This window comes from Dama dama, chromosome 10 (assembly GCF_033118175.1).
Source record: "Dama dama isolate Ldn47 chromosome 10, ASM3311817v1, whole genome shotgun sequence".
NCBI classification, from domain to species: Eukaryota; Metazoa; Chordata; class Mammalia; order Artiodactyla; family Cervidae; genus Dama; species Dama dama.
The window spans coordinates 33846405-33860454 of record NC_083690.1 but is presented as its reverse complement, the minus strand read 5'-3'; positions in this window follow the sequence as shown (position 1 = coordinate 33860454).

Sequence of the window (14050 nt, the reverse complement as noted above, 5' to 3'; positions counted from 1 at the left end):
AGTTTGGGTTTATTATTTTAAGTCTTTAAGAGTCTTCAGCATACTGAATTTTATGTTCTCTTTCATGCTACTGTTGTATATTCTCAGGATCTAGGGGCTATAATTGTTCTAATTGTAACTTCGATTCTCACATGTAAAAATTTAAGGGCTTTGATATTTCTTTAAAAAAAATTTTTTTTTTTTTTTGGCTGTGGTGGGTTTTCATTGCTGCACACAGGCTTTCCTTAGTTGTGGTGAGTGGGGGCTACCCTTGGTCATGATGCTCAGCTTCTCTTTGTGGTGGCTACTCTTGCTGTGAAGCCCGGGCTCTAGGTGCGTGGGCTCAGTAGTTGCAGCTCACAGGCTCTAGAGTTCTGGGTCAGTAGTTGTGGTGCACGGACTTAATTGCTCTGCAGCATCTGGGATCTTCCCAGACTAGGGGTCAAATCAATGTCCCTTGCATTGCAAGGCAGATTCTTAACCACTGCACCATGAGAGAAGCCCTCAACACTTCTTTTTTTTTCATTTATTTATTTTTTAATTGAAGGATAATTGCTTTACAGAATTTTGTTGTTTTCTGTCAAAACTCAACATGAATCAGCCATAGTATACATATATTTCTTATATGTATACGACATTTCTTAATAATAGGTACAATGGGTACAATAATGGGTACAATTTTCATTGTAGGTGAGTCCAACTGCCATGCTTAGCTCAAAACTTTATGTATACATAATGCATCCTAAATTAGTCTGTATTTTTTTTTTCTTGTAAATCTCACCTCCTGTCACAGCTGGTTACAGACCCTCGCTAACATCTAAGGGAAGACACATTATCAACTCATTGTCCGTCATGTGTGGTGTTTAGTCCCCTGTTTCCGGACTCCTGGGTTTTCTCTTTCTTCCCTGGGAGCTCAGCTATGCATCTAAAATAACTTTAATTTGATTAAACATTTCAGAGTTTTACTTTGTTGAGTTTTCTGGTTTTCCTAGATGCCAAATCAGAAGCACATGGGGAGGTTTCTCAGAACGTGTTTCCTAGTCCTTCTTCCCCTGCCAAAATTCTGACATTGCCTCCTAGAGAGTCTGCCAAAATCTGGGTGCATCTGGAGCCAGAAATGGGGTGACAGTGGGGGTTCTTCCTCTGTAACTTGAGAAGTGGCACTAGTGGTAAAGAACCCGCCTGCCGGTGCAGGAGACATAAGAGATGTGGGTTCGATCCCTGGGTCGAGAAGATCTCCTGGAGGAGGGCATGGCAACCCACTCCAGGATTCTTGCCTGGAAAATCCCATGGACAGAGGAGCCTGGTGGGCTACCGTCCTTAGAGTCGCAAAGAGTCGGACACGATTGAAGTGACTGAGCGTCCACGCACAATTTGGGAAACAACACAACTCACTTCCCCAGTGTTCTGATTCAGTTCCTGGTGTCTTAGACCTCTGTTCCTAATGCACCCACAGAAGATGCTGAGTAAATGTACAATGAATACGTGAATGCATGAAAGATGACTGGCTAACGCCTGTAGTCAGCATAATACCCACTGTGCAGGTCTGATATGTGATTAAACCAGAGAGTAACTGCTCAATAAAGATCATTTTCCCTTCCCCTAAAACAGGAAGGAGGAGCTTACCACCACCCCCACGGGCTTGGCAGGCCCAGGTCAGACTACCCTCGGGGTGGACAACCTGCATTCCAGCCTCTGTCCTGATCTCTGAGGACCTCGATTCGATGGAGGTCATGAGGGAAGTATGCAGGTTGGCCTGGATTCCATTCTGTGGATTTACGCCCACGTGTGCCTGATGAGTGGGCCAGTCAGCCTGGAGGACAGGCCCTAGGGGTGTCTCAGAGGTCTGCATCAGGCCCCACCTATTTGTCCGTTCTGGGTGTGACACAGAGTGGAGAAGGATTGGCAGGAGAAGAAGGAGACGACAGAGGATGAGATAGTCGGATGGCATCACTGATTCAATGGACACGAGTTTGAACAAGCTCCTGGAGATGGTGAAGGACCAGGAAGCCTGGTGTGCTGCACTCCATGGGGTTGCAAAGGGTCGGATATGACTTAGCGACTGAACAACAACAACAAAGGACACCTTAGGTGACCCTCAGGACCCTGTAGGGCCCCCTTTAGCCCCTTAAAGCCTCAGCCTTCCTTCTCCATCCCTTCCCCACTCATCCTGTCCTCAACCCTTTCCTGACTCTGCACAGAGAACTCCACCTGCACCAGGGCTGCCCACCCTAGGGCCTCCAACTCCTCTCTCCAGGTCCCCAGCTGGTTGCAGGAACACCCAAAGACTCCTCAAAGCCCAAGTGCCCAGACACAGACGTCCGTTTCCCCCAAGCATCCTGCCATCCTTCTGGGATGCCCAACTCCAAAGTGTCATCCTTACCCATCCAACCCACACAAACACCTGGGAGTCACCCTGGACTCCACCCTCCTCTTTCTGAAAGTCTCCAGGACAGAATCTACTTCTGGGCATCTCTGCAATCAGACCTCTGCCTCCCACCTTCCCTCTGCACCATCATCTGAGGTCAGCCACCAGCATGGCCCTCTGGGTCATCATACCTCCTAACTCACCTGCAACCTATAGTCTGTGGTGGGCCCCTGCTCAGGGCCTCAGACTCGCTTTGTCTGCCTCCAATGGTGGTTTGCTTTTTATTTTTTCTTAACTTTAAAAATATTTATCTGGCTGTGCCATGTCTTAGTTGTGGCATGTGAACCCTTTAGTCGCAGCACGCAGGATCTAGTTCCCTGACCAGGCATAGGATCTGGAACCTCCGCTTTGGGAGCTCGGAGTCTTAGCCATGGGACCACCAGGGAAGTCCCTGTTTTTGCTTTTAAATGAGCTAACACCATACACTAGATTTCACATACAAGGAAAGAACTCTGGCTGCTCTTGAGTAATTTATTGGGCCCACATGCATGTTCTTCCCTTGGAAGAACTATCAGGTATCCCCAAGTGGCAGCCATACCCTGATGTTCACAGACCCCCAAAGACAAGCCTTGTCCTTCAGGGCGCTTGAGGTTAAAGCTCTTCCCCTGTCCATCACCACCCTCTCTGCTCCCAATTACAGCCCAGAGTTGACCCGTTCGGCAGTTGGTTCAAGTCCCTGCAGAGGAAACCAGCCTCTTTAACCTGACATTTGAGGCCCTTCCCGACCCAGGCCACCCTCCAGCCTCACCTTCTTCCGTGGAGAAACACAGCTTGCTGGCCTCACAATTCCCAGACAGAATCTCCATAGAGTTGAGCTTTTTGTCTGCTTAGTTTACATAAGCTGACTGTACAGAACCACATAGACAAAAATGGGCACACGGAATATAAAACATAATTTCAACTGCCTTTTTTTTTTTTTTTGAGACATCATTATAGAGTTCTGCTTAAAATATTTTATCTATTTGGCTGCATCGGGTCTTAGTGGCAGCAAGGGAACTCATAATTTCACATGTGGGATCTAGTTTTCTGACCAGGGATCGAACCTGGGCCCCCTGCATTGGGAGCATTGGAATCTAAGCCACTGGACCACGATGGAAGTCCCCACGATGGGCTGTCTTTAAGGAAAGGTGTTTCTGCAAACTTTTCATTATGAGGAATTTCAAACATTAAGAAAACTTGAAATAATAAGTTAACGAGTCCCTTACGCCCACCACCTACATCCAGCAATTGTTAACATCTGCCAGTGTGTGTACAAGGTTAGTCGTTTGGTTGGTTTTGCTGAACTATTTGAAATCACTTTGCAAACATCATGACATTTCACTTCCTGAACATAGCAAATACTTGGGCAGGCAGACGCCTCCTAAAAATACATTATCTTCAAAACCACAAAACCATGATCAGACTCAAGAAAATTAGCAATGGGACTTCTCTGGTGGTCCACTGGCTAAGACTCTGCCCTCCCAAACGCAGGGGGCCCAGGTTCAATCCCTGGTCAGGGAATTAGATCCCTCATGTGGCAACTAAGACCCAGAACAGACAAATAAATATTTTTAAAAAGGAAAGAAAATGAACAATAATTTCCAGTATGACTACTATCTAGTCCAAAGCCAGTTTCCCCAGTTTTCTCAGCTAAGCATTTTATAGCTGAGTTGTTATTCTTTTGCTGGTCACATCAGCAGGACCCAGTCAAGGCTCAGGGCACCTTTGTCTGTCCTTCTCTTTCTTCCTGTGCCCCCACCAATCCTTTCATCCCTGGTATTTTTTTTTTTTTTTTTTTTGTCCCAGGCCAATCGTCTTGTACAAAGTTCCATCTTCTTCATCTGTCATTTTCCTTGAGGGTGCACTTACCTCATTCCTCCATCCCCTTTATTTTCTGTAAATGGGAAGACAAGTTAAATATAGAGACTTGACAGGGCTCAGGTGGTCGTTTTGACAGAAACATCTCATGGCTGGAGTTCCCTAGTGGGCCAGTGGTTAAGACTGTGCTTCCAATGCAAGGGGGCCTGGGTTCAATCCCTGGTCAGGGAACTAGATCCCACATGCTGCATCTAAGAGTTTACATTCTGCAACTAGAGATCCTTCATGATGCTGGGAAAGACTGAGGGCAGGAGGAGAAGGGGAGGACAGAGGATGCGATGGTTCGATGGCATCACCAACACAACGGACATGAGTCTGAGCAAACGCTGGGAGATAGTGAAGGACGGGAAGCCTGGCATGCTGCAGTCCATGGGATTGCAAAGAGTCAGTCATGACTTAATGACTAAAAAACAACAACAACTAGAAGTCCTGCGTGCCACAACAAGACCCAGCATAGTCAAGTAAATAAACAAATAAACTGAAAACTTAAAGAAAAGGGAAAAAAAACATCTCACGGGTGCTATGCTGCGCTCAGTCGGTTCAGTTGTGTCTGACACTCTGCAACCCCAGGGAGGGTAGCCCACCAGGCTCCTCTGTCCATGGGATTCTCCAGGCAAGAATACTGGAGTGGGTTGCCATGCCCTCCTCCAGGGGATCTTACTGACTCAGGGATCGAACCCACATCTCTTAAGGCTCTTGCATCTCAGGCAGATTCCTTACCGCTGAGCCACCAGGAAAGCCCCCATCTCATGGGTAGTGTGATGTAAATAGGGGAAAGGAGTTTGACTTACTCTCCATGTTTTGACTGATACCTGGAACTAACTGGTGGACATTACTGGGGGAAAGGAAGCTGTATGTGGAGACAGCTGCTGAATGTGGTGCGGGCTGCCTGGGGAGGTGGTGAGTTCGTCGTCACTGGGGGGGTATCCCAGAAAGTTTGTGGACCATCAAGTACACTGGTGAAGAGTCTCTTGCTTTGGTTAGAGCGCCACAGCCCCCTCTCGCCCACTGGATAATTTAAGGGGTGCTTTTGGTCGTCATGGTGATTGCAAATATTGTTGATGCACGGTGGACGCTGAGATCCTTGCAACTTGGAAGACAGTCCCATAAAAAGAGCCACGTAGCCAACAGGCTACTGAGAACTTCTGGGCAAGCGTTTCATTAGAAAAGGGGCTTTTGGACTCTTTTTAGCAACGAATTTATTTTCCAAACAATAGCTTCTTAGAACCAAGAGCACAGAATAGATTCACAGTGCTTACAGCTGGGGTCACGGCCACGGGGGCCCTTCTCCAGGCTCCTAAGGCACCAAAGCACACCTGTGAAAGCCACAGAGCTGGGGAACCTGAGACTCAGAAGCTTCTGAAATTCTCCATCACAGGAGTGGGGGGTTCATGCCAGGCCTCACTGCCACCATCGCTCACGCTGTGGGTACCTGCAGGCAGGTGCTGGTCCTCTCAGGCTCAGGTGAGGAGCAGGAAGCATGGTCCAGCCAGTGCCTGGCAGGGGCCCCATAATGTTTCTTAAAGGCCAATCTGAAACATTCATTTTCTCCAATAAGAAATACATTCACGTGGCAGAAGTTGAGGAGGCACACGCGATTATACTGTGGATTTCCAGCAGATAAGAGTTCCATGCTCTCCCCAGAAAACAACTTGTTTTTAACGGGCGTGTACTCTCTTTCTTTCCATCTCAGCCTTAGAGATCCCTGATTGCAGTAAATGGAAAGGTTTCTCATTTCTTTTTTGTAACTTCTTTTTTAAAGTGTAATATAATATACACATATAAGTGTGTGTGTGTATATATATATATGAAAAGCTCAATGAATTTTCACACACCCAATTGACCAGCATCCAGATGAAGTGGTAGGTTCTAGCCTCCCATTACCAGCGTGTGATACCCCAAAAGTAACTGCTCTCCTGACTTCTAACACTGGAGTTGAGTTTTGCCTATTTGTTGGATGTTTATTATATAAATAGATTCAGTATGTTCTTTTTTATGTCTGGTGGTTTTTTGTGTTTTTTTGGCTGCACCATGAGACATGTGGGATCTTAGTTCCCCCACCAGGGATGGAACCCCCGCCCCCTGCAGTGGACATGCCAAGTCTTAACCACTGGACCGCCAGAGGAGTCCCTGTGTCTGGCTTCTTTCATTCATCCACACTGTGTGTAGTTGGAGCTGATTCATTCTCACTTTGGTGAGCTACTCCGCTGAATGACATGACTACTTATTCATCTATTCTACCACTGATGGGCTTCCAGGTATCTTCCAAGGTTTTGTTACACCCATGTGTGTGTGTGTGCTCACAGTCCTGTCTGCTTCTTTGCAACCCCTTGGACTGTAGCCCATCAGGCTCCTCTGTCCATGGAATTCTCCAGATAAGAGTACTGGAATGGGTTGTCATTACCTCCTCCAGGGGTTCTTCCTGACCCAGGGATCGAACCTGTGTCTCTTGCATCTCCTGCATTGCAGGCGGATTCTTTACCACTAGCACCACCTGGGAAGCTCCTTGTTCTGCCTAATAGAGCGGTTTATGGATCAAGAACAAATCCTGCTCCCACGCTGGGGCCCTGGGGAAGCTGGTGGGTGCATTCCCCGGTTGCACTGTCTTTCATTCTTGTGGCAGGGGTCCATGAGTTTGAGCTTCGGTCCAGACCCCTCATTACAGCTGTATATTCCCTCTTACTAGCCCTGTCCTCGGGTAGCGGTGGCTTGTCCAAGCATCAAGCCCTTCCTTAGTTCTCAGACAGTCTACAGAAAATAAGATTATCCTGCTGTTTTCCAGGCAGCTGCTGTGAAATCCACATGGCCCTTGAAGAAGGGTGTTCACAGCCTTGAGGCACAGCAGTTGTCTCTGAGCTGTGCTACTAAGCAGAGTGCAAACCCTCAGTGGGACTCTTTGCGACCCCACGGACTGTAGCCCGCCAGGCTCCTCTGTCAACGGGGATTCTCCGGGCAAGAATACTGGAGTGTGTAGCCATGCCCTCCTCCAGGGGATCTTCCCAACCCAGGGACGAACCCAGGTCTCCCGCATTGCAGGCGAATTCTTTACTATCTGAGCCACCAGGGAAGCAGTTGTCTTTGGGAAGAGGAATTGGGTGGCCTGGAGCCCAGGGCGTGGGGGAAACAAACTTTTTACCTTACACCCCCTGGGTGGATTCTCAATCTTATGCTATAAAGCTTACTCTTAAAAACAAATGTTATCCATGTGTATATGTACACACGCCCGTGTATATATGTATTAGAATACGGAAGTGTGTTAGAATATTTGGGGAGTAGAGAAGTTGGGCTTTCTGGGGAGGTGACATTTGAGACTGGCTTTTTTTAAAAAACAAACTTTTTATTTTGTATTGGGGTATAACCGATTAACGATGTTGTGATAGCTTCAGGTGAACAATGAAGGGACTCAGCCACACATATACATGTATCTGTTCTCTCCCAAACTGCCCTCCCATCCCAGCTGCCACATAACATTGAATAGACTTCCCCGGACTGTACAGTAGGTTCTTGTTGGTTTCATGCTTAAGTGCGTGCTAAGTCGCTTCAGTCCTGTCCAACTCTTTGCAACCCCATGGACTATAGCCCACCTGGCTCCTCTTCCATGGGATCTCCAGGCAAGAATACTGGAGTGGGTTGCTATGCCCTCCTCCAGGGGATTTCCTGACCCAGGGAGCAAACCCATGCTTCTTATGTCTCCTGCACCGGCAGGTGGGTTCTTTACCACTAGTGCCACTTTAAACACAACAGTGTGTACAATGTTCATCCCACACTCCCTAACTGTCCCTTCCCCCATCCATTTCTCCCCCTGCCCACCCCTGCTGGCAACCATAAGTTCGTCATTATGGGCAAAGGCCTGCAGGCTTTGGAAAGTGGGACCAGTTTGGGGAACCCTGAGATGTATGAGGCTGTTATCGAAGCATCCTGGGGAGCTGGAGCCCCTGGAGGAAGAACTTTCCAGGGAGAGTCCGGGGTCAGGAAAGGGATGAAGACAGAATAGAGGAGTGGGGAGGGGAGAGAGAAGGAACGCTGAGGATTTAAAGGACAAAAGAGGTCACCCAGGCTCTTGACTATCACCTAAGTTGCCATGAAAGTGAAAGTCACTCAGTCATGTCCAACTCTTTGCAAGCCTATGGACTATACAGTCCATGGAATTCTCCAGGCCAGAATACTGGAGTGGGTAGCCTTTCCCTTTGTTAGGTAGTTAGAATAGGGAAAAGGAGTCCAAGATGGCAGTGGCTAAAAGACAAGGAAGGGAAAAGCCCGCGAAAATAGAACATAGAAATAGATCAGAGGAAGGTCAAAGGAAGGTCTCTCTCTCTCTCTCTCTCTCTCTCCACCCCCCTGCAAGATGGGGTGCTCTTCTCTTTGCATCTTTGGATCGACGTGCCCTCACACCTCGAAGATGGATTTTCCTGCTATCTTCTAAATAAAATAGAGCTGTAACACTGATTTCTCTAAGAGCTATAACATGGTCCATTCGAGACCTGAGAGCTATAACATGGTCTGTCCAAGACCTGAGAGCTGTGACCTGCCGAGGGGGCTTTAATGTCCGTCACTCCAAATCTTTGTGGTGACGAGACAAAGAACTGAGGAGCATACACTCTGCCTGACACCTTCTCCAGGGGAATCTTCCAACCCAGGGATTGAACCCAGGTCTCCCACGTTGCAGGTGGATTCTTTACCACCTTGAGAAGGTGTCCTGATCCTTCTAAACACTCCAAATAGACATAAATAGGTGGGGCCTAATACAGATAATACAGACCCCTGAGGCACCGCCCAGGGCCTGTCCTCCAGGCGGACTGGCCCATTTCATCAAGCACACGGGTCCAAATCCACAGGATGGAATCCAGGCCAGTCCAGGCCTGGTGCTTCCCAGGTGACCTTTATCAAGGTCCTCAGAGACCAGCATGGAGGCTAGAATGCGGGTTATCCATGCCCTGGGGTTAGTCTGACTTAAGATCCTCCTTCCTTTCAAAGGCTGCACTGTCCAGAATGGGAGCCACCAGCCACATGTGCTATTTAAACTTCAATGTTGTTTGGTTAAAATTAAACAGAATTTCAAAATGAGTTCCACAGTCCCATTAACTACCTTTCAAATGCTCAGTACCTCTTTAAGGTGGACAGAACAGAAATTATTTGAAATGCTCAGCTGAGGTCCCAGGAAAGAGAAATCCCAAATGCCAGAAACAAGAGGGGGCTGCCCTGCCCAACAAACAGAGGACAGCTTGCCCTACTTCTGGGGTGAGGATGGGGGGAACAGCAGGGGCTTGTGCTCAAGTGCATGTGGGGAAAAAAAAAAATAAAAGAAATCAAGTGCATGTGGGGATAGGAGACAGCCTTGGGAGCATGCCTAAGCTCAGGGCAGGTCCTGAGAGCTCTGTCTAAAGCTGGACCTTTAAAAAAGGGTGAACTTGAGAAAAAAATGCCCATCTAGGGGGCTTCCCCGGTGGCTCAGTGGTAAAGAAATCTGCCTGCCAATGCAGGAGACATGGGTTCGATCCCTGGTCTGGGAAGATCCCACATGCCACGCAACAGCTAAACTCATGCACCACAACTGCTAAGCCTGTGCTTCAGAGCCCATGCTCAGCAACAGAGAGAAGCCACCACCGTAAGAAGCCCACACACCACAACTAGCAGCCTTCTGCTCGCCAAAAATCTGAGAAAAAGCCCATGCAGCCACGAAGACCCAGCACACCCCCAAAATAAATAAATGAATAAAATTATTTTAACAAATGCTCACCTACAAGGAGGTGACAAGCAAGCTTGTCTGTTGCAGCCTGAGAATCAGAACTCCTCCCAACCCAGTGCTGCACTAACCAGACAGGAATGGTTCAGAAAACTCCCAACTCAAAACAAAGACGTAAGTACTGAACAAAGCCTGAGGATACTTCTGGGGGTAAAACGAAAAGGGGGGAAAAAGAGCTTGGAAGTTGTGTTCCCAAGATCCAGGCTGCAACAGATTCTATTGCAGGGAAAAAAAAAGAAGCAGCCACTCTAAGGATGAGCTCACAGTGAGAAATGTCAAAACCCCCAGGGACACGATTCACTGGGGTGGAAACTCAGAAGACACAACAAACAGAAGACCAGAGGCCCCAGGTCTCCAGAATACAGGACAACAATCTGAAAGAGAAGACAAAATAAGTCTGTTAAAGGTGATCACAGAGCGGCTGCCGGACTTCCCTGGAGGCCCAATGGTTAAGACTCTGCACCGCCACTGCCGGGGAGGGGGGCGTGGGTTTGATCCCAGGTCAGAGAACTAAGATCCCGAGTGCCAAAAAAGGGGGTAAAAAAAAAGAGTGGTTGCCTTTAGGGGTAAGGAGTGGACATGAGGGAGGCTTCTAGGGGTACTGGAATATTCTGTGTCCTGATCCAAGTGCCGGTTACCTGTTATTTGTTCAGTTTTTGAATATTTAGTGACATGCATACGTAGGATTTCTGTACTTTCTCAGATGTATAATTCGATGGCATCACTGACTCAATGGACATGAGTTTTAGCAAGCTAGGGGAGTTGGTGACAGACAGCGAAACCTGGCGTGCTGCAGTCCATGGGGTCGGAAAGAGTCGGACACGACCGAGTGACTGAACTGAACTGATGTTATAATTCAATACAATACTTTAACAAATGATTAAAGGAAAAATATTAGGAATTAGAAAGCTAAAGAATAAGACATTATCGGGGTGGAAACAGAGGCAGGGTGGTTTTGTTTTGTTTTGTTTGGCTGCACCTTGCGGCTTATGGGACCTTAGCTTCTCAACAAGGGATTGAACCCATGTCCTCAGCAGTGAAAGCGTGGAGTCCTAACCACTGGGCCAAGGAGACAGGTTTTAAGAAGAATCAAACAGAGCTTTTAAAGATAAAAATGCACTCAACGAAACAAAATCTTAAAAGGGAAATTAGTAACATAACAAGTTAAATGAATCTGAAATGAAGATGACTGACCTGGGAGACATATCTGACAAATAGATTGTGCTCAGCACACACAGGAAGGTAAAACAGTGGAAAACATGAAACAGACCTTAGGAGACAGAGAAGAAAGAATAACAAATTTGCACAAGTCTAAGAAGTTCTATAAGGAGAAACAAAAAATGGGGGAAAGACAATATACAAAGAGAATGATCACTAATTTTCCAGAATTGGCTAAAGAGTCGATGTTAAAGATTCAAGCAGCAGAAACCCTACTCTTGCTCAAAAGAGTAAGTCCACATTTATTTACTTCTTAGCCGCCTGTCCAGCATGTGGGTTTTAGTTCCCCGACCAGGATCCATCCTAGGCCCTGGCAGCCAAAGCGCCGAGTCTTAATCACTGGACCGGCAGCGAATTTCCAAAATTAAAATTTTTTTGTGCTTCAAACAGCACCATAAAGAAAGTGAAAAAAAGACCCATAAAACTATGAGATGGCTATAATCAAAAAGACAGAGTAAAAAAAAAAAGATAACAAACAAGTTCTAAGGAGGATGGGGAGACACTGGGACTCTTAAGTACTGCTGGTGGGAATGTGAAATGGTGCATTCACTTTGGAAAACAGTCCAAAGAAAGCTCCTCAAATCGTGAAACAGAGTTAACCACACCCATGAGAAGGGAAAACATGTTTCTACACAAAAACTTGTACACAAATGTTCATGCGACCTTCTTCATAATGGCCCGAAATGGAAAGAACCCAAATGTCCACCGGCTGATGAATGGATAAATAACACACAGCATGCCCACACAATGGAATTTTATTTCACAATAAAATTGAATGAAGTACTGCGCATGGATGTACGACAATGGTACAGCATGGATGAAGCTTGAAAGTACTATGCTGAATGAAAGAAGCCAGTCACAAAGGACCAGATTTGATTCCATTTAAATGGAATGTCCAGGGGAGGGAGGCTCAAGAGGGAGGTGATACATGGATAATTATGGCTGACTTGCCTTGTTGTATGGCAGAAACCAACACAAGGCTGTAAAGCAATTCTCCTCCAATTAAAAGACAAATTTAAAAAAAAACAGCAATAATAAGTGGAACTTCCAGAATGGACAAATATATAGACAGCAGATTAGCTGGTCTCTGACTCTGGGGTAAGATATGGGGAGTTAAGGCTAAGGAGAGCAGTGTTTCTTCTGGGGGTTGCAAACTTTCTGAAATTGATTGTGTTGATGGTTGCACAATTCTGTGATTGTACTACAAACCACCAAATCACACTGCTTAAGTGGGTGAACGGCAAGGTATATAAATGATATCTCAATAAAATTATTAAAAATAATACTAATAAATCAATGAATGGTGCCATTATTGAATTACAGGGTCTTTTTGTCTACAGAGCACCAGCAGTGGCTGAGGAAGCTCTCTACAAGGCTACCCCAGTGGAGGAAATGGGAGGATGAAGGGTCTTAGTCAAACTCCAAATATTTTCATCCATTACTCAGTTTTCATAGAAGCAACCAGTATTTATTGAACTTCCTCTGCGAGTCAGGCCCTGCTTTCAGGTGTTCTGCCAGCAAAACAAACTCCCCACCCTCAGGGAAGATGGACTTTAGATAAGAAAATGATAAACAGGTAAGAAGTCAGGTTTCTAGACAAGCTGGGAAAAAGAACTAGCAGGGCAGTAAAGAGATACTGGTATTGGGTTGGCCAGAAAGTTGGTTCAAGCTTTTCTGTACCATCTTACGGGAAAACCCAAATGAATGTTTTGGCCAAGCCAATATTTTGCATACAACAAGTTAGGAAGCCTCCTTTGAGCAGAGGCCTGAAGGAAGCAGTGGTGGGTGCTGTGTGGGTATCAGGGGGCAAGAAAAGCAAAGTCTTGAAGTGGGAAGGTGATCAGGGTTGTTAGAGGAACAAGAGAGAAAACAGGGTGGTTGGGTGGATGAGTAATGGGAAAGACAGGGAGGAGGGGTTGGGAGGGTGAGAAGACAGAAAGGCCTCTGGCTCCTTCCCAGGAAGATGGAAGGGTCCAGAGTACCCTGACTTAGGTTTTAGAAGAAACACTATGACTGCTTTGTGGAAAATGGACCAAAGGGCCAGAGTTGAAGCATCCTTCTTCTCCAAATAGTTCCACCTCTTATTCAACAGATTTGAGATCTTTCTGAACAGTTTTTTTGTTTCTTTGCTGCAAAGTCTGCACATTTTTAGTGCCACTAAGCTATGGTTTTGGTTAAAAAGAAAACATATTCAGTATTTTTTATTTTCATCATGTATAGATGGTGGCATCATTTTTTCTCATATTCAGATTCACTTGTTTGGAAAGTCTTTGACCTAAGAGTAACACTCAGGCTTGTAACAGAAGCTTGGCAGTAGCTCAATCCAGCCGCTTATTGAGATTCACATGGGTGGATCTGCATAGATTTATACAGTATCAATATGTCTTTTCACATCAATTGGCTCAGTCATTGATCTTAGTCTCAACATAAAAATGATTCACATTTGAGATTATTTTAGATAAGTTAACAGCATTTCACCAAGAAAACACCAAAGTTTCAGAACTTAAAAATAGCTGAATATTAAGACTATTGTTCTTTTACAGGCAAAGAATTGACAGATTAAAACCACTTCTGGAGATCACACAGCTAGTAGTTTAAATGGTGTGGCCAGGATTTAAACACAGGCAGTTTAAAATGCAACCCACAAGGGACTTCCCTGGTGGTCCAGGGGTTAAGATTCGAGCTTCCATTGCAGGCAGCACGGTTCAATCCCTGGTCGGGAAACTACGACCCTACACACACTGTGCAGCCAAAAAATAAATAAGTAAAATGCAACCCATTAACTTCACCGCTACACTACAGGCACTTCCCAGAAAGAGGCATCT